At 39.5% G+C, this 27,633-nt stretch overlaps 1 long non-coding RNA gene across 1 annotated transcript in view; it reads left to right on the forward strand.

Moving 5' to 3' along the window:
- The window catches only part of LOC116078629, a 107,687-nt gene that overhangs the window by 24,095 nt on the left and 55,959 nt on the right, over nt 1–27,633 (forward strand). Inside the window, exons 4-7 of the long non-coding RNA XR_004113613.1 lie at nt 3,268–3,355; nt 3,912–4,119; nt 5,925–6,042; nt 6,673–6,825. This is a non-coding gene — a long non-coding RNA (uncharacterized LOC116078629). The remainder of the gene's footprint in view (nt 1–3,267; nt 3,356–3,911; nt 4,120–5,924; nt 6,043–6,672; nt 6,826–27,633) is intronic.

Genomic DNA, 27,633 nt, shown 5'->3' on the forward strand with positions numbered 1-27,633 from the left:
TTGTTGGAGTAGGTGTGGCCTTGTTGGAGTAGGTGTGGCCTTGTTGGAATAGGTGTGGCCTTGTTGGAAGAAGTGTGTCACTGTTGGGGTGGGATTTCAGATCCTCTCCCTAGCTGCCTAACAACAATCTGCTCCTGGCTTCCTTTTGATGAAGATGTACAATTCTCAGCTTCTTCAGCACCATGACTGTCTGGATGCTGCCATGTTCCTGCCTTGATAATAATGGGCTGGATCTCTGAACCTGTAAGCCAGCCCCAGTGAAATGTTGTCCTTTATAGGAGTTGCCTTGGTCCTGTTATCTCTTCACAGCAATGGAAACTAGAGGCCCAAGCCTCAGAGTTGGGGAAGGGGAGGGGGCTTCAGCCTGATGTTGTAAATAAAAGGCAACAAAAAAAAAGTCATCTAAAACAGTTAACTAAGTACCTACCACATCCTATTCTGATGAACAAAGTACAAGACCTAGCCCAGGTTTACAAGTGAAGAGACTTAGATATAGAAAGATTATTACATGGAGAGAAAAAATAACTGGGGAAAAATTATATCTTTTCTTTTATCTTTGTCTAAATTTCTATTTTGAGCATAATAATTGTCACCTTCCAGCTTCCATGTAGCAAAGTCATTTCTGATATAAAAACATTGCTCTGATAGCACACTTAAAACATGTGCTCTGATAGCATGTGCACACTCAGTTAGCTTCAGCTGCATTTAGAGTGAAACTCAAACCATGGTCAACTTTCCAAATGCTGGGTCCATCTTTCCTTTCCATCCGTAACCTGGACCAGTATCCTCTCAGATCTCCTCCAGCTAAAATGGCCTCTTTTCTGCTTATATTGAGTAGCTTTTGCCATACAGCCTTTATAGTGTCAACTCCTTGCCTGGACCAGTCATGCCTTCTCGCGGACTGGGGTTCGTTGCGGGGACCCCAATTTCCATGGGATGAGAATTCTGGTCAGGTGGGCAATAAGTTGGCGGATGACAAACAGACTCGAGACACAAGGGTGTGTTGAATCTGAATGTATTTGTGCAAGGTGAGAGTCAGGCTTAAATACCATACAGCAGGCAGGGCAGATGTCAAGAGTCATGTAAGCAGGTGGGGGTTACAGCAGGGGATGCAAGACTGAAGTCACATACGCAAGTGACACCCACACCAAGGTCAGCAGGGTCTAGTAGCTAGGTGTGAAGCAGGAGGAAGAGGAGTGGAGCCCTCCCTGTTGAGGTATTTTGATATTCTTAGGCTAATTCTCTGGTTCTACTGGAAGCAATGACCAGGAGATTTCAATGTAGCGTTTCCTGTTAATTCTCTGGTTCTAGCCCGGGCCAGGCAGTGGGGAGTTCCGACCTGACCTAACACTTCTAGCTAATGTCCTTGAGTGGAAGTCCTTCGATTACTCTCTAGTATGTATTAGACTAGGATAGTTGGAAACATTGTGTCAGCCAGGAGACAATGTCCAATCTTAACCATTTCCGAGTCATTTCTTGGGGTACCTTTATGCCTAATTATGAGGCCGTGTTGATGATTAGAAAGACTAACCTAGAACACGTTTGAGTTAGGGGATACCAGCGACTAGTCTGAAATCCAGGAGACACAGAACCCCTTTTGGGGTCTTATTGCCTCTTATTCTTTATCAAGATTTTATCCCCGATATTTTAGATGTGACTAGAGTAGACGAGTGTGCGTAACAATGCCTCAAAGGAAAGGCTGGACCCTTTCCAGGTAAACCTCACTTTCTCACAACACTTTTCCTTTAGCCTCATAATCATCATGCCCTGTTTCCTTATTCAGTTTTCAAAGTTAGGACTGTCATCTGAATATGTCTTTGCTATGGTTTTGTTATCTCTGTAAGAGTCTAAGCACTGAGGGTTGAGCCTAGCTCATGTGCACACTCAGTTAGCTTTGTGTTAAATCACTAATTATACAACAAATTGTTGTAGCTCCCTGATCACTCATAAAAGAGGGATATTACTGTGAATCCAGAATCAAGAAATTCTTCCTTAAGGAGAGGAACGGCCTGGTGCAGAGAAAGAGGAAAGATTTGGGTTGTGGCTTTCCAGTTGAAATCATGGAGGAGATGGGGTGAGAAAATGGGGGTCAATGTGATGATTGTTCTTTCTTTGTGTGTGTGTGTGTATGCTCCTGTGTGTGTGTGTGTGTGTGTGTGTGTGTGTGTGTGTGTAGAGATCAGAGGTTGATACCAGGTATCTTTTTCAATCATTGTCCATCTTACTTTTTCAAGCTAGGGTCTCTCATCACATCTGGCCTTTCCTAATTTGGTTAGATTCTCTGTTCAGCAAGCCCCGGGGGTACTCCTGTCTCTGCTGCCCCAAGAGCTTCTTTACACAGTTTCTGGGCTGATTGGCCTCAGATCTTCATGCTTGCACAGCAAACATTTCACTCATTAGCCCACAATCCTTCCTCTTATCCATTAGCAAATATTGTCTATTTCTGAGTCCCAGCCAACCACAGACAGACCAGGTTTTGTAAGGAACTATGACCAAGGTCATAGGCCAAAATATTCCAGTAAATTATGCCTTTATCAAAAGAAAACATATGAGTTGTTCATAGACCAAAAAATGTTCTCCAGATGGAGGGGATGGAACTGAAGAAACAGTTCCTCAGCTTCTCCTGTCCTGAGGAGGAAGTCCAAGCCCTTCCAAAGTACCCTTCTAGAATTGTCCTGGGCATGGAGAACAGGACTGCTTAACACTGAGGCCAAAAGCCTGGGGTGAGAAGAGAAGCCAAACAACTCTGGAATAATGCTGGGCTCCTAAGACCTTTGGAAAGCAATCTTTGCCGCATGTATTTACAATGGATACATATGCAGTAACTAACAGTTGATCATTTCTAAGGAATCAAACCAATATGCCAACACTATTGTGGATGTGGAACTGAGTTTCATGGTATTATTTAAGGTTTAAGGTTCTTGTGTCTCAGGACAAGAAATTGGACCAAAGATACATGGTTAGAAATAGATAGTTTATTAAGAAGGAGTGAGTTAGGCATCAGGGAAAGTCCTGCACTGTAAAAGATCTAGACCCTGAGTCTCAGAATCCTTTATAAGTCATTTACACAGCATCTGTCTCTCCTACATGTATATGTATTATGCTTTTGAGGATGTTCCATTTGTTCCTTGTATGTAACCGAGGCGGGGAAAGGGTTCTAGTCTTTCTCTGCTAACTGGCTTTTTTCAAATGTTAATCTTAAACTGGCTTTCTCCTGTCCCAATACATATATCATCTCTCAGAATATATCTTTTTTTTTCTTGGAAGCAAATCCAAGAAAGGCCTGTGATCCAAGATCAACAAATAGAGGACACCACTGGAGACCCAGGAGACATCTAGAGAAAGGCCATGTCGGGTGAGTCTGATCCTTGGAGGAATGGTGTAAGGCAATTAATCAAACTCGGTGGAGACTGAGAACTGGGGTGAGTACTCCGCCTTCTGAGGGAGAATCCAGCTCTGCTGCTCTTGCTGGTGACCTTGGAGATATGAGAAGGAGCGAAGCCTGGCTTAAATTTCTCATGATAAGGCTCTGCCCACTTTGTATCACAGTTTCCTAGGTGGAAGGATGAATGAATGAGAGGTTCAACAGTGATGGAGATCCTGAACTTCTATAGCGGGAAGGATTCTCTTGCCCACTCTCACCTGGCACATGGAATATAAACGGGGAGGAGTTTCAACTTTCTTAAGATGCTCACTCTATTCTTTCTTGACAAATCTTATATAGAAGCCCAGGCAGTTAAACTATGACACCATTTGTTTATTCTTTAGATTCAAAAGTTTGATATATACCCATTCCAAAAATTACATATTGAGGCCTTGTAGGTGTGTCAATGTGTCAGTGCTTTGTTGAGACTTCTGTTGTGTCGCTACCTACTCCTTATTCCTCATTTTCCACTCCATCCTCTGCTCAGGTGGCTCCAGGTGAGCTGTCTGTTTCTACTCCAGTCCATAGTGGGAGTAGGAGATGGCAGCCAGCCCTTGGAGCTGGAGGGCTATTGGTCTGGAGCTGCTGAGGGTCGTTTCAGCATGTCCTGTAAGTGTGAGCATCGGCAGGAGCAGAAGCACAGCTCTGAGATGTCATCCAAGCAGCCTGGGGAGTTCCGTTAGTCATTTACTTAGGTAAAATCAAACCCTTGACTTTGACACAGAAAAGAATTTCAGGATATGACAGTTTAAAGTAGAGCTGGAGTTTATTTTTTTTATTTTTTTAAAGATTTATTTATGTTTTATGTGTATGAGTACACTGTAGCTGTACAGATGGCTGTGAGCCAACATATGTAGGGCTGCTGGGAATTGAACTCAGGACCTCTGCTGGCCCCGCTCACTCCAGCCCGCTCGCTCTGGTGTAATGCACTGTAGCTGTCTTCAGATGCACCAGAAGAGGGCGTCAGATCTCATTACAGGTGGTTGTGAGCCACCTTGTGGATGCTGGGATCCGAGCTCAGGACCTTCAGAAGAGCAGTCAGTGCTCTTACCTTCTGAGCCACCTCACCAACCCAAGCTGGAGTTTATAAAAGAAATAACAACAACAACAACAACAACAACAACAACAATAACAAAAACCAGAAAGAAAGGGGCTGTACAGCTAGCTTAGCTAGCAAAGTATCTGCTGTGGAGGCTTGAGAACCTGAGTTCAGAACCCCTGCACATGTGTATGAGCCAGTCTTAAGGATGCATGTCTATAGTCCCAGTGTTTGCAGGGCCAATATGTGTAGAGACAGGTGGATCCCTGAAGGTCCTTGGCCAGCCGTTCTAGCCAAATTGACAAACTCCAAGTTCAGTAAGAGACCCTGTCTCAAAGCAATACGGTGGAGAGTAATTGAGAATGGCACTTGGTGTTGACTTCTGCCTTTTGTGAGTTTATGCACCCTGAACCCCATGCATATACCATACATAGAAAGAAAGAGAGAGAAGAGGAGGGAATTAGAGGAAGGAGGAAGGGAGGAAGAAGGATGGAAAAAAGGGGAGGACAAAAGACAGCCAGGGAAATAATAAAAGCATGCTGACAACATGGCGGTGGGCTTAAGAGACAAGGCGTGCTCAATTGTCTCAACATTCGTCACATGTAGAGTTCTGGTGGCTGTCAAGTTACAGCTCAAAGAGTTTCTAAGAAACTTCCCCCTCCTTTTTTTTTTAATAAATGAGATTATAAAGTAGCTTCCATGGCACCTTAGATGGGATTATACTCTGATAAGCTAAAACCAGGAGCACCTATGGGTAAACTAAGGGGTAGGTGCTTTTACTGTGGAAGTATCCCAGAAAACAGATGCGAGGAAAGGAAGACCCTGAGCAAATATGTTGAGATTTTTGAGTCTCAGCTGGAGACACCCTTCAACTAGTTTTTGAGACGAGGGGAGCCTTTTTCTTCTCCTGTTCACAACATTTCCTGTCTATTCCTTCTGTCCTAGAAGTGGTCAACCCTCAGCCTCAGTCTTTTATGTAAGCAATATCCCTTTGGCATTTGGAGTCAGTTTGCTTTGGATTTCTGTCTCCTATAATGAAAATGTATCGGATCAATACAATATTAAGGAAATGTGACTCAGATAAGCAGTTGGGAGTAATCCTAGTTTTAATGGACTTTGTCCTTAAAAATCAGGCAAGATAGCAAGGAGGTTTTTTCTAGGATTTGTAGGCAAACATGAAAGTATTGGGCAAGTTAGTTTAGGTGTTTGACTAAAAGGGTTGAAAAGTGGTGTATAATACATGTGGAGGTATGTCTTATATTGGAAAATTTAAAGTGATTTATATGTATTTTCAAGCAAAATTTGAGGTATATTTTTAGGGCCTCTGAGATCTTTTAGATCCTTTTGGTTCTCAGGATGCAGTTGAAAACTATTAATAGAGGAAAACGGGAAACATTCTAGAACATTCTAGTGCTTTGATACTTGTCTTTTGCTTCTCTAAAATATGGCTTCTACAACCAGCATCCTCAAAAGAACTCTATCAGAAGAGTCTTCTCTTCTGGAAAAGTGTGGAGAAGACATGGTCAGGAGAAAGGCTGAGTCATTCTCTTTTCCTCCTCAACACCAGTGTTCTGAAAAGGTCTGACTATTTTGTTTGTTTGTTTGTTTGTTTGTTTTTTTTTACCAAATATAGCTGCTGAGAAGTATCTACAAGAACAGAACCAAAACGTTAAAAGCTCTTTATTGTATAAGTAGGATTTTTTCCCTTTTCTCCCTTTTAAAGATAGAAAGTTATTAACAAACCATTCTTACAAACTATAAAAAAAGAAGACATTTTTCTCCTTGAGTCAATGAGAGGGCTGCTTTCAGATACTAGAAGAGCTAAGCCTAAAATCAGGGCAATGCCTGATGTTGACCCAGAGTATGAGTTCATTGAAGGCAAGAGTTATGCTGGGCACTATGGAAACTTCCTAATATAGTTAGTCCTCCTCAAAGGGAGGGGGATTTCTTTTATAAAAGTATTTGCATGCCTGAAATAAAAAATAGTGAAGGAGCTTAGTCTTATTTTGGTGACTTTTAGATATCTTCCATTCAAAGGGTGAGAGGTCTAAAATGTCCAGGAATATCTGCATCTCTAGATAAGCATATTAAAGAAAGAAAGATGGAGATGCTTGGTTCTTTCTTTCTACAGGGACCCCAAGGTGTTAGAGATGGAAGGAGTTTTCAGTCTAGTCCAGATTCAAGCTGCAATGTCTGATCTCTCTTCTAGAAGCTCTCCAGGACAGTGATGCAATGAGCTGTTCTGCTGAAGTGAAGTCTACTGTGAAGTCACAGGCTCACCTTGTCAGAAAATGTTGATTGCTTCTACCACTGGGGACAGACAGTTGACTTGGGTAAATCCACCAGCCATCAGGAGTAAGAGGTACAGGGGCTAGGACTCTATTGTGAATGGGTCCAGAGCTGTAGGGGATTTTGGAGATGGGAATGGGGGTAGCATCATTTTTGAGGTTACTCTAGTTGCCACATAAAAATATAATAGACAGGTTAACTCAGTAGGTGAAGATATTGCCTGCAAAGGCTGGAAGGAGAGAATGGACTCCTCCAGGTGTGAGCCATACTGTGTGTGCATATATCCAAACACAGAAAATAAATAAAAATAAATAATATTAAAAAGGCAGACAGAAAAAGCCAAGTCAGGTGGCAAGTTACTCACACGAACGTAAGAATACAAGTGGTAGGAAGAAAGCAAGAATCTCTCCAGCTCTCATATGGCATGTCTGTGCCTGAGGACAGAAGGTAAGTGACAGGCTTTGTGTTGATCTGAGAGCAAGAGACACCCAAGCTCACTGTGGATACTGAAGAGCATGAGTCCACATGAGAGGGAAGATGATTCTGCTCAAGTCAGCAGAAGGGGTGTATGGGGTATCTAGGAAGATTGTGGAAGAGTTGGAACAATGGACTCTTAAATTTCCAAGACTGAGAACCTGAGATTGCCCCTACCCCTAGGAAAGGGTCCCAGATAGAGGAGAAATTGCTTGGTATAGAATAAAAATAGAACAGGATATTAACATCAGAGCTGAGTAAAGGAGTCCATCCAGCCAAAAGTTATAGGGTGGTAGACAGATAAGTGAGGGAATCTCAGAAGCCAAGCTAGGTAGAAAGCAAGAAAGGTTCCAGGCAGGAGGTGGGGGTGTGCAAGTATGAAGCCTGTATCTCTTAGAAATGAGAATAAACTCTAGACTCTGGGGATAGCATTGGGTACTGAAATGAAAAGAAAATCCAATAAAGTTATTTATATTCAAGTCAAGGTTATTTTGATGTTGTTATTTGATGCAGCCCATTGTGGGCTTTCAGATGGCTTGGGAATTCTGTTTCTTGAGCTGGCAATGACTACTACTGTGATGTATGTCTTATAGTGCTATATAGGAGTTTGAGAATATATCCTTTGTCTGTGTTTTTTTTTAACCATAGATAAATAATAAGAGGAGTAGATGGTAAGCAGACTTTGGATCTCAGCTAACATTAAATACTCATGACTAATGTAATTCAGCTAACATCTATTGACTACACAGCTCACTCATCTTCTGAGTTCTTCATTTCAGTGGATAGATGCTCTAAACTTAGACTCGAGGGGCTTCCTTCCTTTGCTAACTGTATGACAGGGTGAATAACTGATTCTACTTGAACCTGTTTCTCCATCTGTTAAATGGAGCAAGAGTATATCTCAAGGCTGTTGGAGTGAAATCTGTATGATAAGCCCATATCACAGTCTCAAGCTCATGGTACAAGCTTAATAAATGGGGGCTATATGACCTACCCCTGCAGTGTTATTATTTTTCTTTTATTGAGAATAGTTTCTTCTCATACAACATATCCTTATTATACTTTCCCCATCCTCTACTCTTCCCAGTTCCTTCCCACCTTCCTTTCCTTCAGATTTATTCCCTTTCTGTCTCTCATTAGAAAGAGATAAAAACAAAATATGACAAATAATATATAATAAGATGGGGGGAAATGATTGTTTCGATGTTGGACAGATGTGGCAACCCAACAGGAGGAAAAACATCTCAAGAGCAGGCACAAGACTCAGAGACCCACATGTTCTTACAGTCAGGAGTCCCATGAACATCCTAAACTAATAGCTATAATATACTTGAAGAGAACCTGGTGAAGACCCTTGAGGGCCCTGTGCTTACTGCTTCAGTCTCCTTTGTGGGCCCTTGTGTACCTTGCTTAGTTGTTTTAGAGGGCTTTGCTCTCCTGGTGTTCTTTATTCCATCTGGGGCTTGTAGTCTTTCTGTCTCCTCTTCTTTGGGATGCCCTGAGCTTATGGGGGAGGGATTTAGTGAAGACACCCCATTTAGAGCTATGTGTCCCAAGGACTCTCTCTCCAAGTAATGTCTGGCTGAGGGTCTCTGCATCTGTTGCAGGAGGAAGCTTCTTTGATGATGACTGAGTAAGACACTAATCAATGAGTTCAGTAGAATATCAGTAGGAGTCATTTTATTGATATTATTTGTTTGTTTTAAACAAGTAGTGTTTGGTTTTACCATAGGTCTCTGGGATCTCAAGTCTCTAGGATATCAAGTCTCTGGTTCTTTGTTACACAAGATGTATCAAGTATAAGTTCCTTCTTGTGGAGTGAGTCTTAGTTCAGATCAGGGATTGGTCAGCTATGCCCATAAGTTCTGTGATAGCATTGCTCTAGCCTATTGTGTAGGCAGGACGGATTATAGGTCAAATGTTTATAGCAGGGTTGGTGTCTATGTTCCTCTTTCGTTGGCCTGCAAAGTACCTTTCCACCCCAAAGAGGCTAGAATATAGGGTGAGGGGTTCATGTAGGTACCAATTTAACTTCTCCATGTTCTATGAGTTGCATGGGTGCTAGCCTTGACAATGGACCCTGATGTCAATCCGTAGAAAGCAACTTCTTGTCTTAGTGTACAGCCTGGGTTGTTTAGATATTTTCATGGGCCCCCCCTTAGCCAACAACTCATTTGACTATAACCCAGTCTTGACACTGGAAGCCTTGCTTGGATACAAGAAATGGCTAGTTGAAACTCTGTATCTCCCATTACTAGGAGTCTTAATTAGGATCAGCTTCATAGATATTAGGGAGTTTCCACTCTACCCAATAAGACCTACTCCATTTGCTCCTCCCCTTATAAGTGAATAAATACCATATTGATCTTCCGGGTTACCTCACTCAGAATGATTTCCTCTATATCTAATCATACGCCTGCAAACTTCATAATGCCATTTTTTTAAACAGCTGGATAGTATACCATTGTGTAAATGAACCACATTCTCTGTATCCATTCTTTGGTTTAGGGACATCAGGGTTGTTTCCAGCTACTGGCTATTACAAATAAGGCTACTATGAACATGGTGGAGCACATGTACTTGTGGTATGGTGGGGTGTCTTTTGGGAATATGACCAAGAGTGGTATAGCTGGGTCTTCAGGTAGAACTGTTTCCAATTTTCTGAGGAAGTGCCAGATTGATTTTCAGAGTGGTTGTACCAGTTTGGATATATTGGATGTTAGCCCTCTGTCAGATGTAGACACATTTTCTTTATTCATTCTTTTGCTGAAGGATGTCTGGGTTGTTTTCAGTTTCTGGCTATTATGAGTAAAGCTGCAGTGAATGTGATTGAGCAAATGTCCTTGTGGCGGGATGGAGCATCCTTTGGGTATATGTCCAAGAGTGGTATATCTCCCTTGAGATAGATCGATTCCAAACTTTCTGAGGAACTGCCATATTGGTTTTCATAGTTGTGGTACAAGTTTGCACTCCCATCAGCAATGAAGGAGTGTTCCCCTTGCTCTACACTGTCACTTTGTCATCGATCTTAGCCATTTTGATAGGTATGAGATAGAATTTTGAAGTAGTTTTGATTTGTATTTCTGTGATGGCTAAATATGTTGAACATTTCTTTAAGTGTTTCTCAGCTATAAGAGATTCCTCCATTGAGAATTCTCTGTTTCAATATGTTGCCCATTTTTTAATTGGATTATTTGGGTTTTGATATCTAGTTTCTTTATACTTTATATATTTTGGATATTAGGCTACTGTTGGATATGGATTTGGTGAAGATCTTTTCCCATACTGTAGTCTGCTGTTTTGTCCTATTGACAGTGTTTTTTGTCTTATAGAAGCTTTACAGTTTCATGAGGTCCCACTTCTGAATTGTTGATCTTAGTGCCTGAACTATTGTTTTGTTGTTGTTGTTGTTGTTGTTCAGAAAGTTGTCTCCTGGACCAGTGTGTTCAAACATATTCCCGACATTCTCTTCATCAGATTCAGTGTATCTGGTTTCATATTGAGGACTTTGATCCACTTGTACTTGAGTTTTGTTCAGGGTGATAGATATGGATGTATTTGCATTCTTTTACATGCAGACATCCTGTCTGACCTGGACTGTTTGTTGAAGATGCTATCTTTTTTTCCCCCAAGTATGTATTTCTGGCTTCTTTATAAAAAATCAGGGGTCCATATGTGCTTGGATTTATGTTTGGACCTTTAATTTGATTCTGTTGTTTTACATGTCTGTTTTTATGCCAATACAATGTGGTTTTTATTACTATAGCTCTGTAGAACAAGTTCAAATTAGGGATGGTGATGCCTCCAGAAATTTTTTTTACAGTTCTAGATTGTTTAAGATACCCTGGATTTGTTTGTTTTTCCATATGAAGTTAAGAATTGTCTGTTCAAACTCTGAAGAATTGAGTTGGAATTTTGATGGGGAATTGCATTGAATCTGTAGATTGCTTTTGGTAGAATGGCCATTTTTACTATGTTAAATCTACTGATCCATGAGCATGGGAAATCTTTCTATCTTCTAATATCTTCTTCAGTTTATTTCTTCAATGACTTGAAAGTTTTTTTTTCTCTCAAGTTTTTCACTTGCTTGGTTAAAGTTACTCCAAGATATTTTATATTATTTAAGGCTATTGTAAAAGGTGTTGTTTCCTTGTTTCTTTCTCAATCTGTCATTTGAATACAGGAAGCCTACTTTTTTTTTTTGAGTTAATCTTGTATTTAGTTACTTTGCTGAAAGTGTTTATCAGCTCTAGGAGTTCCTTTGTAGAATTCTTGGGGTTGCTTATGTATACTATCATATTATCTGCAAATAATGATAGTTTGGCTTCTTCTTTTCCAATTTTTATCTTTTAAATCTCTTTCAATTGTCTTATTGCTCTACCTAAAACTCCAAGTACTATATTGAACAGGTAGGAAGAGAGTGGATATTACTGTCTTGCTCTTGATTTTAGTGGAATTGCTTTGATTTTCTCTCTATTCAATTTGATTTGGCTATAGGCTTGTGGTAAATCGCCTTTATTATGTTTAGGTATGTCCCTTATATCCCTAATTTCTTAAATACATTTACCATAAAGTGGTGTTGGATTTTGTCAGAGGCCCTTTCTGCATTGAATGAGATGAAGATGATCATGTCTTTTTTTTCTTTTAGTTTGTTTGTATGGTGGATTACATTGAGTGATTTTATTATATTGAATCATCCCTCCATCTCTGGGATGAAGATGGTGGATGATCTTTTTGATGGGTTCTTGGATTCAGTTTGCAAGTATTTTATTGAGTATTATTTTATCCATGTTCATAAGGGAAATTGTTTTGTAAGTAAGTTTTTCTTTGTTATGTCTTTATGTGGTTTGTATATCTTGATAACTGTGGTCTCATAAAATGAATTGGGCAATGTTCTTTCTGTTTCTATTTTGTGAGATAATTTGAAGAGTATTAACTTTTTTGAAATTCTGGTAGAATTCTGTGCTGAAATCATCTGGTCCTGATGTGAGCCTTGCTCTGTTTTTTGGTTGAGAGACTTTTAATGACTGTTTCTATTTCACTAGAGGTTTTATATCTATTTAATTTGTTTATTTGATCTTGATTTAACTTTGATAAGTGGTACCTCTTTATTTCCTCAGTATCTCTTGCTTTGCCCACCCTTTCCTTTCTGAATTGTTATTTGGATATTCTCCACCTGCCTTTTAGTTAACTTGGATAAGGGTTTGTCCATTGTGTTGATTTTCTCAGACAACTAGCTCTTTGTTTCATTGGTTATTTATATTGTTCTCTTTGCTTCTATTTTATTGATATCATCCTTTAGGTGTGAGAGCTTTCAGGTGAGCTGTTAAGTTGTTAACATGAGATCTGTTCATTTTCTTTTTATATTGGCACTTAGTGCTATGAACTTTCCTCTTAATACTACTGTCATTGTGTCCCATAATTTATTAATTTTCATTGAATTCTAGAAGTCTTTAATTTCTTTTTAAAATTTTGTCTTGAGCCATTTTTCATTCAGTAGACAGTTGTTCAGTTTCCATAAGCTTGTAAGATTTCTGTGGTTGTTGATATCCAGCTTTAATCCATGTGGGCTGATAAGATGTAAGTTCTTTCAAATTTTTTGTATCAGTTGAGACTTGTTTTGTGTCCAAGTATGTGGTAAATTATGGAGAAAGTTCCTTGAAGTACATAGTAGAACGCATCTTTTTTTTTGTGCTTGGGAAAAATGTTTTATAAATATCTCTTTGGTCCATATGATTTATACCACCTGTTAGCTCCAGTATTTCTCTGTTTAGTTTTTGTCTGGATGACCTGTGCATTGGTGAGAGTGGGATAATGAAGTCTGCCACTATTAATGTATGAGGGTCCATATGTGATTAAGCTGTTGTAGTGTTTCTTTTACAAAGTTGGTTAGCCTTGAGTTTATGTATGTTAAGAATTGAAATTGCATCTTGGTGGAATTTTCCTTTGTGAGTATATAGTGTTCTTCCCTATCTCCTTTGATTAGTTTTGGTTTGAAGTTTATTTTTTTAGATATCAAAGTGGCTGCATCAGTTTGCTTCTTAGGTCCATTTACTTAGAAAACCTTTTCCATCTCTTCACCCTGAGGTAATGTCTATTCTTGATGTTGAGGTGTATTTCTTGGGTGCAGCAGAAGGATGAATCCTGTTTTTGAATCCATCCTGATAGTATATATCTTTTTATTGAAGAATTGAGGCAACTTGATATTGAGAAATAGCAATAACCAATGATTGTTAATTCTTGTGATTTTGTTGATGTTGTTTCTGGTGTTGGTGTGTATGCATGTGTATGCATATGTATTTATGCATGTGTGTATGCAAACATCCCTTCTTTTGATTTTGTTTGTGTGAGATTATTTATTTCCTGTGTTTTAATGTTTGTAGTTAACCTCTTTAGGTTGTGGTTCTTCTTCTATTATCTTCTGTAGAGCTGAATTTTAGATAGACATTGTTTAAGTTTGGCCTTGTCATTGAATATCTTATTTTCTCCATCTTTAGTAATTGAAAGTTTTGCTGGGTATAGCAGTCTAGGCTGGCATCTATGGCATCTTAGAGTCTGCAGCATATCTGTCCAGGCTCTTTTGGCTTTTAGTGTTAAGAATGTGGGTATAATTATAATAAGTTTATTTTCTTTTATTATTAGGTGCCAAGAGGACTTTCTCTTCTGGTTTGATCTATTAGGTGTTCTGTATGTTCCTTGTACCTTTATAGTCATCCTCTTTTTTCTATGTTTTGTTGAAAACATTTTCTTGGCCTTTGAACTGGGTTTCTTTTCTTTTCTCTATTCTCTTATTCTTAGGGTTGGTTTTTAGTAGAATTCCACCTTTTTAAAACATGTTGTGTCAGGAGAATTTAGATTTAAAGTTTTTTTTTGGCTGATGAATCTATTTCTTCTATCATGCTTTCAATACTTTCAGTGAGGTTCTTTCTTCCATCTCTTCTATTCTGTTGGTGAAGCTTCTCTTCTATAATACCTGTTAGAATTTCTAAATTTTTCATCTCTATAATTTCTTCAGTTTGAGTTTTCTTTATTTATCCTATTTTTAAATTTCAGGTCTTGAACAGTTTTATTTATTTTCTTACACTGTCTGGGTTTTCCTGGATTTCTTTGAGGAATTTATTCATTTTGTCTTTAGGGACCTTTATCATATTTATAAAGGCTGTTTTAAAGTCTTTTTCTTGTGCTTTAGGTATGTTGGAACATTCAGGGCTTTCTGTGATAGCATAGCTAGGCTGTAGTAGGGAGTTGGATGTTCTTGATTATGCTTTCTTTCTGTCATTTTGGCAATCTGTGTTCAGAACTTTTAAAGGTGTTAGTGCTGATTTCTGGATTTTTCCTGTTGGGTGTTCTGTTCCTTGGTTTCTGTCTCCTTTCTGGATTTTTGGAGGGCGTAATGATTGTGTGCTTTTTTGCTGACCTGTTCAATTGGTGTGTTCATAGGGAATGCCTGCCAGTGTTAGAGGCTGGATTGTTGGGATAAGTTGAAGGAGAAGGTCTTTGTAATCTATTGGGCATAGGGTCAGAGGATAGGGAGAGCACATAGGTTTCCAACAACAGAGCTAGAGACTGGCATGATTGGATCTCAGGAACAGTGGAAAAGGTATGGGTCTGACTTCTTCAGCCACTTGTTGGCTTGGGAGTTGTGACTATTGAGATATCAGACAGTGCCTGCAGTAGTTAGGGCCTGGGATATAGCAACAAGTTAGGGGAGGGAGGTTATCAGGGAATAGTCTAGGGATCCACAGAAGATGTAGGCAAAGGGAAGGAAGGCTGCAGCTGGTGTTCTATTGCAACACTAGTTAAAAGAATGTGGGACTGGATCTGGGGGAACAGAGAGACAGGAGAAGGTCTCTGCATAGTCTACTAGGTTTTTGGCAAGCATGGCCTGAAGATTCTGTTGTTCTTATAGGGAGAAAAGAATAGGTTTAGGGAGGTTACATCTTATTCAACAATTATTCATTATTGAACCCAGGCTCTTACCTTTTTGTTTCTATAACATATAAACTTTCTTCTAAAGATGATGAAGTGACAAGTGGCCTTACACTGACATACTTCCATAGCTCTGTTTGGACTGAGGTCTTGTTCACTCCCTTACCCCAACAAACAAACAAGGAATCCAGCAGTGGTCAGGGAACAGTCAGTCATTTCAAGCATTCTGGAAAGGATGGGACAAGAACAGGAAGTATGTATGGTTGTTCAGTGCCTTTGTCAGAAGCATAAACAAGTCCATTCTCTCAGAAGGAGGTAGGAGGCCAGTGAGGCAGCTGGCTAGATACATATCGTACACATTATGCTGAGACAGAACATGGCATGCCTTTGTGCTGAAGTTTAAGTGTAAACAAGAAACAAGTACTTTTCATGATAATCACTAAATATTAGAAATGTATCGTTCTTTCTCCTCATCTGAGACTCTTCAAGGACCTCCAGCTGTGCTAATAATGCTACATGAACCACTTCAAAGGCCAGAACTACTGTTCCAATTCAAAGACTCTTCATCTGTGTTTGTCCTTGTTTTCTGTCAACACTTGAAACCTACTTCACCTAGGTTGCATTGGTGCTCAGAGTTTTTAATTGGAGGCAACAAAAACCCAGATTTTAGAGCTCAGATCTTAGATAAGATTTTAACTCTCCAACTCTATTGGTCAAAAGGGGACCCTACTTATTTCCTCAAAGGACTCGTGTATGTTATGTTAGAGTATGTTTCTAAAGAGCTTCATGTAGACTTTGCCATACAGTGGGCACAACAAAGATGTCTCTCCACCTATCATTTCCAGGACACCTTCAAAGTAAAAACCAGGATGGTAGATATTGGGCATCTATTCTTTCCTATATGATTATCTTCTTATTTGTAGATCACTAATTGATCAGGATTATTCCTGTTGCTGCTGCTGCAAAACATGATAAACATATCAATTTGTAAGAAAACAATTTTACTTTCTTAAATCTATAGCTATATAGATCTAAAAGAAGTTTTAGTAACTAAAAGTCAATATTTGACCTTCATTGCAAGACAGAGAAATTAAGTTGGAATTCAGTTGGAAACCTTCTTTATGGTGGATTTTAAGGCATTGGAAGGTGCTATGTATCCAGCTAAGAGAGAAGAGACATCAATGGTCTTACTCAAAAGTGGATTTTACTAGCACTGGCAAACTCTCAAACAAGCTATGATCACATATGCAATAGTGGCATAACTGTTATTAAGATTACCAACCAATCTCCTGCTGGATTTGAAGCTCACTCTACAGAAAGAAAACCAAGCCTGGTACTGTAATCCTGGTTAAAAAATCATGCCTGTGGAGGTCATAGGTTCTCTAAGGGAAATGGCTACTGATATTTATCAAAAAGACAAAATGTCAAATTGTCTTCTAAATATCTATTTTTTATGCTTTTATAAAAACCTTAATCAGAGACATCTTTTTGCAGTAAATGCTCATGAATGAAAAAAAAATGGCTACCCAGGATACTTAGAATGAAGAACAGATAAGGACTCAGACATAAACAAGCCATTTATACAACCCTTCTAAGGTTCAGGGGTTATTGCTGAAGAGAGAAAAGAAGAATATATAAGAGCTGGAAGACAGGGATAAAGGTAGCAGAATCTCATTCCTTAGACATGATACAGCCAGCATCCTAGTTTGCTCTCTACTGCTGTGGAGAATACAACGATTAAAAGCAACTTGGGGCAAAAAGGGTATATTTCATGTTGCAGCTTATAGTCTACCATGAAAGGAAGTTCGGTTAAAAAGTCAAACAGAAGCAGTGGCAGTAGCCAAAGAGGAACATTCTATCTTGTTGATTTTTCTCATGGTTGTGCCACCTGCTTTCTTATACATCTAGGACCCCTACCCAACAGTAGTTCATAGACTTTTCTAAAGGTCAATCTGAAAGAAGCATTTCCTCAGTTGAGGTGATCTCTTCCCAGAAGACCCTACTTGTGTCAATTTGACAAAATAAGTAACTAGTACACATTGTAATCATATACTGACAGCAGTTATGGTTACCTGCACTGGATTTGCACAAGATAGGTCTCTCAACAGTCAACCATGGGTGAGGGACAGTAATGGACCCTATATCTTACAACTGAACTGTTGGCTACTAATGGATTCTGGGAAAAGGGTAGTCATTGTCTTACTTGCTAGTGAGCTTTCTAGGCTTCAGTGGATAGTTCCAATCCCATGGCTACACAGAGGGCTTTGGTCAAATTCAGAGGAACATAAACAACAGAAAAAGACAGGAATATGGAAAAGACATTAGTAGGGAATAGGAGAGGAGGCAGATGGACAGAGGAAGGAAGGAGATAAGTTTTAGAGAGGTAAGAGGACAATATGTATAATATGTATTATACATATATATCTGTATCTACCTATCTATCTATCTTCTATCTATATATTAAGTTGTCAAGGAACAAAAATAATTGATTAGATTAATTAATGAAAAAGAACATTTACCACATATCTGAAACAAAGAAAATTGAGTTTAATAAACACTGGGGAAGTAGTGATTTTTCATATCTATATAAATTTTGTCCATTACATTAACAACTTTCTTATTGTCTATCAATCACACATGTTCAGATAAACATAAAAGATGATGATATAAACATCCTTATTACTGCTTACTACATTAAAAAAATCATCAAAATTACTTTCTTTTCTTCTTTTTGTTTTATTTTGAACCTCAGTGGAAGAAGCCATTATTTCTCTTTCAAGCTTCTGAAAGTCTCTGTCCAGGCCATGCACATAGTCTCCAATATGTCACAGAGTGTTGAATCCTTCCCATGTTGTTGTATCTCTCTGGCTACAGACAGAAAATGTTCTCTGTTGTTAAGGACCCATAACATTAGCTGAGTATACTGGATTATCTTCCAGGAGATTATATTTCCATCTGCAGACTCATAAACTTGATCACATCTACAAGTCCCTTTCACCATGTAAGATACATATATGATCTAGGGATGGTATATGGTTTGAAGTTCTTCCCTCAGATTTTATGGGTTAAACTTAAGCTATAAATTCATATATTAATGGAATTTATAAGTGGAGCCTTTAAGAGGCAATTAAGATTAAAAGACTTTATGGTATGGGGATACTATGTTGACACTGATGGTTTTATAAGAAGAAATAGAGACCCAAACTAGCACCATGTGGTTGCTATTTTATGTTATGTTGCAGCAATAAGTCCTCTGCAGATTCTGTCCCCATGTTTTTAGACTTCACAGCATCCTGCCTACACATTAAATACACTTCTGTTTTTTCTATATCACTTGTCCCAGGATGTTTCATTATAGCAACAAATAATGCAATAAGATAGATGAGTTGGGTATGGACATCAGTGGGGCAGATATCCTGCCTTTGATACTCTAGGCAGCCATTCATGGTAAATCAGTTTGTCCTAAGGGGTCAAAGTTAAACTGTTTGGGAAATAGTGATGGTTAACTTTCTTTGCCAACTTGAGTAGATTTAGAATCTCATAGAAGATTTCTAGGTGTGTTTATGAAGAGCAAAGGCCTATGTCATGAGCTCGGGGCCCAGGCTGAATGAAGGAAAAATATAAGAAAGCTGGGTGAGTGCCATCATTCCACTCTCTCCTGATCTGCTCAGAGGAGAATAAGCTGCCTCACTCTTGCCACCAGAGCTAAGAGCTGCTCTTACATCCATGCCTTCTCTACTGCATCAAGAAGAACTGTATTTCTTAAACCATGAGCCAAAGCAACCTCTTCCTCTCTTAATTGCTTCTTTGCAGGGTATTTGGTCACAACAGTGAAAAAGGGAACTAGAACAGATTCATCAGGAAGAAATCAAACAACAGAAAGAGTCCCAGTTAAGAGACAACAGGAAAGAAAAGACTACATACCATACATTTAACATTTACAAATGAAAACAAGGTTCTAGGGAGATCTGCCAGTCAGTAAAGCACCAAGTTTGGATGCCAGAATCCACTTACCAAAGGTAAATATATATTTAAAATCTAGGCAGTAATGAGATGGGAGACAGAGATAGTAGATTTATGGATCCCTCTGGTTATCTAGCCTAACCTACTTGACAAAGTTCCGGGCCCATAAGAGATCTCATGTCTCTTATGAAAGTGGAAAGGTTGAGGTTGTCCTCTGACCTCCCTATACACATGTACACATCCATACATTCACACATATGAAAACGTGAAAGTAAAATAGCACTATTAAGAACTAATTAGCATAGAATGAATTGTACACAGCTGATGTGCATAATCTGACAAGTTTTGACATGTGCACACCTGGGAAACAATTGCTGAAAGATATCTTTTACCAGTAGATATCTGATATAACAGTCATATCTGTTACCAGTAGAAGTCCATTTGTATGTTTTACGATTTCTCTGTCTTACCTCCTCCAGTCTACCTCTTATTCATAAACAACTACTATTCTGCTGCATATTACTACAGGGTAGTTTCTATTGTTTAGAATTTTACATAAACCAAGTGATAAGCATGCTTTTTAGGTTTGGTTTCTTTTGTTGAGTGCAATGATTTTGACATTCATCAACATTCTTTGCATGCTTATATGAGGCAGGATCTTGAACTCATTATCTAGCTGAGGATAACCTTAAACTCTTAATTCATTCCTTTATTATTGATGACTTAGGTTTTCTCCCATTCTTTAAAAAAAATTATTCATTTTTATTTCATGTGTATGAGTATGTCTCAGGGTTTCTATTGCTGAGATAAAACCATGCCCAAAGCAACTTGGGAAGGAAAAGTTTCATTTCATATTATGTTCCATCATAGAAGGAAGTCCAGGCAGGCACTCAAGGTAGCAACCTATAGATAGGAACTGAATCCAGGGTAGGAAAGACCACTGATGACTGGCTTGCTCTCTATGGTATGGTCATATGCTTTTCTTATGCAACCAAGGAGCACTTAACCAAGAGTGGCACTACTTCCAGTGAGGCCCTTGCCCTCAATCATTAATCAAGAAAATGCCCTGTAATCTTGGCTACAGGTAATTTGAATGAGGCATTTTCTTAATAGAAATTCATCTTCCTAGATCCCTCTAACTCATATCAAGTTGATCAAAATAATAAACTCAACCAACCAACCAACTAACCAACCAACCATACAAGACCAACAAGGACAGTGTTTTGCTTACATGTATGCATGTGTACCATGTGTATACCTGTTGCCTCCAGAAGCCAAAACAAGGCATTAATTCCCCCAGAACTGATGTTGTAAGGGAGGTTGTCAAAGCTGGGAACTAAGCCTGAGTCCTCTACAAGAACAGCAAGTGTAATTATCCATTAAGCCATAACTGTATAACTGTATAACTCCTGGGGTTTCCAGTTTTAAGCTGGAAAGATAAACACAACTGCTGCCAACATCTATGTATGCATCTTTACTTGGACACATTTATGTGAAAATTCCCAACTACTTTTTAATGGTTTCTAATGTGGCCATGCCATTTTCTAGAAACTTATCAGCACTTAGTTTGCTTTATGCCCTTGACAATACTTAGTATGGTCAATATTTTTAATGAAGTCATTTGACAGGTGTGCAGTGGTAACTCCTCATCTTACTTGCATGTAATTTATGATAATGATATTGAGCATTTACATAATGTGCTAATTTGCCATCCATGCATCTTTGGTGAAGTGTCTGTTAAATTTTTATAAACAAGTCATATATATCTTATACAGAATTAGCACAAATTTGTACATTATGAATCTAGATTGTACCTTTCAAAAATTTGTCTAATTGTTTAAGCTGTCAAGCTTATATGCAGTCATTTTACTTTTTTTGCATTTGTATATTGTGTATGTACGGTGTGTGTACATATGTCCTCCCATGTATATGGCTGCAAACACAGGTGGAGGCCCAACATTGACCTGGACATCTTCCTTGATCACTCTCCTCTTTTGTCTATTGAGGCATGAACTCAGCTTCATGATTTCAGTTAGTCTAGTTACCAGGTTACCCTGGGATGTCCTGTCTCCATCTTCTGAGTGGTGGGATAATATACAGATGCCAGGCTCGCTGGGCTTTGATGTGGACTGTGAGCATCTAGACTCTGGTTTGATGCTGTGTGGCAAGCTCTATAAGCATTGTGCTATCCCTCCCAGACTCTAAATTTGTTATTTTATAGACAAAGGCTGTTCATGACATTGTCTTTTCATTCACCACAATTGTCCACACAGCCCGTGTTGCCATACCATTTTCTACTGATGTTAGGTAACTTATGTGCTCCTTCTTGCTTTCTGCTTAGTCTGGCTAACGGTTTATTTGTTTCACTCATCTGAAGAACAGGATTTTGATGCTAATGATTTTTTCTATTAATTCTCTATTTTCTATGTTATTAGTATGCTCTTTTTTTTTTTTTTTTGTAATGTGGAAACTGACATCATTGATTTGAGACCTTCTACCTTTTCTGATACTGTAGGCCCTGAGTTTTAACATTTCTCCCTAAGTATTGTTTTAATGGTATTCCATACCACTGTGCTTTTATTTAACTGAAAATACTTTGTTTTTAATTTCTTTTATAATTCAGGTGTTGTTGATCAGTGTCATGTATTGGAAAATGTTTCATGAAGAGCTAAGCACTGGATAGTTTTTCATATGTATTATTCATGATATCACGATCACACCTATCTTTATACAGAGGCTATTTACTTATATCCCTGTTTTAAAGATATAAGGCCTCACTGAACAACCTAAACAACTTAGTCAATGGCAAAGTGCTACCAAATGCCAGAAGTAGAATACAGACCTAAGACATGCATTCAGGTTAAACTGTTGACCCCTCTCTGTGATTCTCCCATGCATGTTCCTTACAAGCATGGTAGACTTACTTGTGTTCAAGACACTCACTTAAGAACCTAGTCCTCTCCTATACTCCCTCTTTCCCTCTCCGTCTCCCTTCCTCCCTCTCTCCCTCTCCTCTGCCTCCCCTTCTCCTTCTCCCTCTCTTCTTTCCCCTTCTATCCCCCCCCAAAGTCCTGAGATCCCTCTTCTAAATTGTTCCTTCCCAGCATCCAATACAGCTATTGCTAAAGTAGACATAAAGGGGGATTCTGTCTGCATGTCAGAGTGCAAAGCTGCATTGAAGACCTGACTCAGAAACTTGCTGATGAATATTCAATTAGTAGATCATTCTAACAAGACCCAGGAACAAAGACAGGAGTCTGAGGCTTTCACTGACTTCCAGCAGGTAGCAGAGAATGGCTGATCAGGCTCCCAGAGTGCACTGGTGTTGAGGGAGCCTCTAAAGTACTGGGCTCTACTTACCTGTTTGTGGAATTGCATAATAGCTTTCAAGTCAACTTGGCTTGAAATGACTATTTCCTTTCTCATCTCTTGAATTTAACTCTGGGACATTAAAAGTGTGGTCTTATTGCTAATAATCATCTTTGTTTTACTAGTACAATCCTTGTTTACTGGAACTGATGCTGATCTGGGAGCCTATTAGTCCAATTCAACAAAAGGGTTTTTGATCATCTGCAGCTCCAACCAGCCAAGTGATCCAATCCCTCCTTTTTACTCCTATCACCACAGTAATTTGACTAGCTTGCTAATGATCTCCCTGCCTATACCCATGGCTCCATTCAGTGAGTTGATTTGGAAAGAGGTTTTCCAGGGCCAGGCTCCTCTTGTATACAAAGTCGCTTTAACTTGTACAGTTATTTGCAGGAACTCAAATTGTCCACGATTGACCACTGCCTAGTGCACTTAGGTTAAAGACTGAAGGAAAGTGAGTATGTAGCCTGGGTGAGCAGCTCATTCCTCAGGTCATTTCTCCACCACTTGAAATGCTAAATGGCCAGGACCAAAGAAAGGAAAAAGAACTCCTGGGGACATTTGCTCGGCACCTAAATTTAAAACTTTTTATTTCCTGAGCAATGATGCAAAGGCTGTAAAATACAATTCTTAACATTAAAGCCCAAAGAAGTCACCATTCACAATGACAGAAAACTGCTTACACATCAGCTTCCTGCCACATGGAAGCTACATGGTTGAAGGGAAATGATTTCTCCTTTAGATCCTTTGACAAGCACCTTGTCAGGAGGGACAATGCAATCTTGGTTTATGTGGTGATATTATCTTACATTTTTAAGATTCTATGATGAGAATAAGTCTGAGGCCATGCCCTCAATCGATTGAGAGAGGGTGCTCATTGATTAGTGATGCCTGCCATAAGCAGTCAGGAGGTACATTTGTTAAATAGTCTGCCTGCATCTGGTATATAGTAGTGACCAAGACATTCAATGAGGAAGGAGGAAGCCTCAGGTTCTAGAGTTGAAAGAATTAATGAGTCCACTTGTCTTGTGATTCAAAACTTCTCTGGTGCCCTCCACATTCACTCCTGCCTCCATACATAATCTTTGATGTTAATTGGTTATTGTAAAATAGTCATGGTATCATTTTAATGAGTCCCTAAAATGTCAGAGGGTGGAAGCTTGTTTCTCCAATGTGGCAGTGTGGACAAGAGGGATTCCTGCGAGGTGACAGGGCCGTGAGGACTCTGCCCTCATCAATAGATTTATTTAAACAAGCATAAGCGGGGTACCACGAGTGACTTGGTTATAAAAGTTATACAAACCTCTCTCTTGCATGCTGATATGTCTTACCAGGCAATGGCCTCCACCATTTGATGATGCAGACAGGAGGACCTAACCAGAAGCTGAGAGGATGCTGGAACTGTGCTCTTAAGTTGCCCAACATCTAGAACTTGTGATATCTGATACTTTAAAATTAACCACCCTGTGGCAGTCAGTTATAGTAAAAGAAATCAAACCACAATGAGCCCTGATGTCAGTTGAGACCACTGAATCGAGTTCTCTAGTAAACAACAACAACACAAAAATCAAACCGCACCTGTCTTAGTCAGGGTTTCTATTCCTGCACAAACATCATGACCAAGAAGCAAGTTGGGGAGGAAAGGGTTTATTTAGCTTACTTCCACATTGCTGTTGATCACCAGGGGAAGTCAGGACTGGAACTCAAGCAGGTCAGGAAGTAGGAGCTGATGCAGAGGCCATGGAGGGATGTTCCTTACTGGCTTGCTTCCTGGGGCTTGCTCAGCCTGCTCTCTTATAAAACCCAAGACTTCCAGCCCAGGGATGGAACCACCCACAAGGGGCTCTACCCGCTTGATCACTAATTGAGAAAATGCCCCATAGCTGGATCTCATGGAGGCACTTCCCCAACAGAAGCTCCCTTCTCTGTGATAACTCCAGCCTGTGTCAAGTTGACACACAAAACCAGCCAGTACAATACCAAATCAATGAAACAGCATCTCCATGAAAGTAAGACTTCCCTTTATTTAGTGTGAATGTGTGTGCCACTTTATTGTGTTTGTATGTGATATTTTTCATGTGAATGTATATGAATGAATGTGAGAGGAGAATATATGGTTATATGTGTATGTGTCTGTATATATGTGTGTGAGACTCATGCCTATGTGAGTGTGTGATTGTGTGTATGTGTGTTTGTGTGCATGTATGTTTCTATGAGTGAATTTATATGTCTTTGTGTGTGAGGATATGTCTGTGTTAGTGTGTGATTGTGCATGTGAGTGTGTGTGTATATGTGTGTTTCTCTTTGAGAATGCATTGGTCAAGAAGAACACTGGCTTCTCCTTGGCATGTTTAATTGTGATGTTTAACAGACATCCTTGCAATTTAAGGTGACACTTTTAAAATAAAATTCTCTCTTCATGATGACTTGAGCCCTGACACTAAATGGGGGGGAATCAGCAGAACCGGTAGGTTTTTACTTGGAGTTGACATTCTCTGTTATAACTTTATTTTTAATTTTTTTCTTTTTTTTTTCTTTTTGGTTTTCACTGTAAGGAAAAAGATGCTCATTTTAAATGCTGAAGTGTACAAGTTGCTTTGTTACAATAAAATCAATGTGCGCACACACACACACACACACACACACACATACACACACACGCAAACACACACAAAGAAAAACATTTCTTATGATGTGGGGGCTATTTGCCAAGCTAGCACACATCTCCATGGACGTAGCAGCTATGATCCCAGCCAGGATCAACTCTTGTTTACAGTGAATGGGAAGTAGTATGTAATAGAAGTTCAACTCATTATGATTGAGTCTGGCTCAGTCTATGATGACAGTTCCATAGTGCTGGCACCAACATCAGGGCCCCTTATGTCCAAGAATGACACAGTAGATTGGTGTCATCCTTACCATGGTGACAGTAGTTGACATGGAAACTGTTGTTCCTGCCTTCTCTATGCATAACCATTGTGTCTCACTCAGGCTTATTAAGTGTCAGAAACATTTGCCTGCCCACCATCCTTTCCTATTAACCCTAGTAACAGCATTGGTATTATCTTTGGGGGAACCTACCTTCTCTGATACCCTGAGCTGCTTATTTTAGACTTATTTTAGACCGGTTCTGCTTATTCCAGTATTTAGTGTCAGGGCTCAAGTCATCATGAGGAGAGAATTTTATTTTAAAAGTGTCACCTTAAATTGCAAGGATGTCTCTTAAACATCACAATTAAACATGCCAAGGAGAAGCCAATGTTTTTCTTGACCAATGTATTCTCAAAGAGAAACACACACACACACACACACACTCACATGCACAACCACACACAATCACTGGCCATTGCCAAGCTGATAGAATGTGTCCCTGTCCATACCATAGCAGCACCAAACATGCTAGAATACAGACATCAAAGAGGCAAACAACTGCGGCAGTCTGAGAAGTGGATTTAGGCTTGATATGCTTGAGAAAGCATTGGCACTGAGATCTAGCCTTTGCTGAAACTAAGGGTGTCTTCAGACTTTTCAAATACGTGAAAGAAGAGTTTGAAGCAGGGTCTTGCTGCATAGCCCAGAGCAGCCTGGAACTCTCAGTCTCTCTCCCCATGCCTCCCGAGGACTAGGAGTTCAGGCATGTACCATTATGCACGCATGCTTGTCTACTTCCCAGTTATAGATGTTTGCATTTGAGCCAGCTTTCTGTCACTGTCAGTCCACAGAAGTCCTGAAAAACACACCAAATAATTTTAATGAAAATTTCCCTTTTCCTTAGAAATGTTTATGGGTATTGGACAGTGGTAGACAAAACACTCAGTTCATTTTAGCATTTCATCTTCTGCTAAGCCAGTGGTTCTCAACCTGTGGGTTGTGACCCCTTTGGAAAACCTCTAGCTCCAAAAAGTATGTATTTACATTATGATTCATAACTGTAGTAAAGTTACAGTTCTGAAGAAATGAAATGAAAATAATTTTATGGTTGGGGATCACCACAACATGAGCAACTATATTTAAGAGTCACAGCATTAGGAAGGTTGAGAACCACTGCCTAAATACCACCATATGTCAGCTCCTCTGGGCTTCTCCATCAGGAAACTATCTGGAAAGCTTGTGCTGGGTGCCATTGTGAGGAGGTTAATAAGTCAGGTACTGCCCCCACTAAGTGTGCTGTGTAACTGGGAAGGCAACGCTCACACAGGCTAACGCCAGAGAAATTCATACCTCTGGGGCTACAGCCTGCTAGTGAGTCACAATATTATTATAAGGTATGCCACAAGGAATTTGTGACTCATATAGCTAAAGTACCAGTGTTCTCAGATGATTAAAAAAATAAACATGAATTAGAGTAGATTCAAGGTTATCTTAATATTAATATCATATTCATTCAATTGCTTCTCCAGGATGTTTTCCTGAGTGGGAGAAAAGGAACTGGCATAACAGCTAATCCCCACACAACCCTGTTTCAAGGACTGTGTTGTTCCCAAGGATGCCATCCACCATATGTGTCCAAATGATGATAATAATATCCCTGTGAAGCAAGAGGAAAACAAACGGCAGGAGCCTTTGCCAGTGGGTGCTGATGTATTGCAAGGGCTGTTTCATTTGCAGGAGATACTTCTATGCAATGCTCCCTGCAGGCTCTAGTAAAAATGCAATGAGCATAGGTTGCCAGGAACTGATGTCTACCTCCAGGAACCTTTAATGGTACCAGGGTATCACAAGAGAAGTTTGGTAGCTGCTGAGAATGCTCTAGGATATTGCATGCACTATCTTACCCTCTGGCCCTTGTCTAAGGTGCTACCTTTTCCAGTGTCCCCTTTGGTTAAGAATCTTCCAAATTCATTTTTTTTTTAATAGCTGAGTAATACTCCATTGTGTAGATGTACCACATTTTCTGTATCCATTCCTCTGTTGAGAGACATCTGGGTTGTTTCCAGTTTCTGGCTATTATAAATAAGGCTGCTATGAACATAGTGGCGCATGTGTCCTTTTTACATGTTGGAGCATCTTCTGAGTATTGCCCAGGAGTGGTATAGCTGAGACCTCTGGTAGTACTATGTCCAATTTCCAGAGGAACAACCAAACTGATTTCCAGAGTGGTTGTACCAGCTTACAATTCCACCAGCAATGAAGGAGTGTTCCTCTT

Source organism: Mastomys coucha, unplaced genomic scaffold, assembly GCF_008632895.1.
Source record: "Mastomys coucha isolate ucsf_1 unplaced genomic scaffold, UCSF_Mcou_1 pScaffold5, whole genome shotgun sequence".
NCBI classification, from domain to species: Eukaryota; Metazoa; Chordata; class Mammalia; order Rodentia; family Muridae; genus Mastomys; species Mastomys coucha.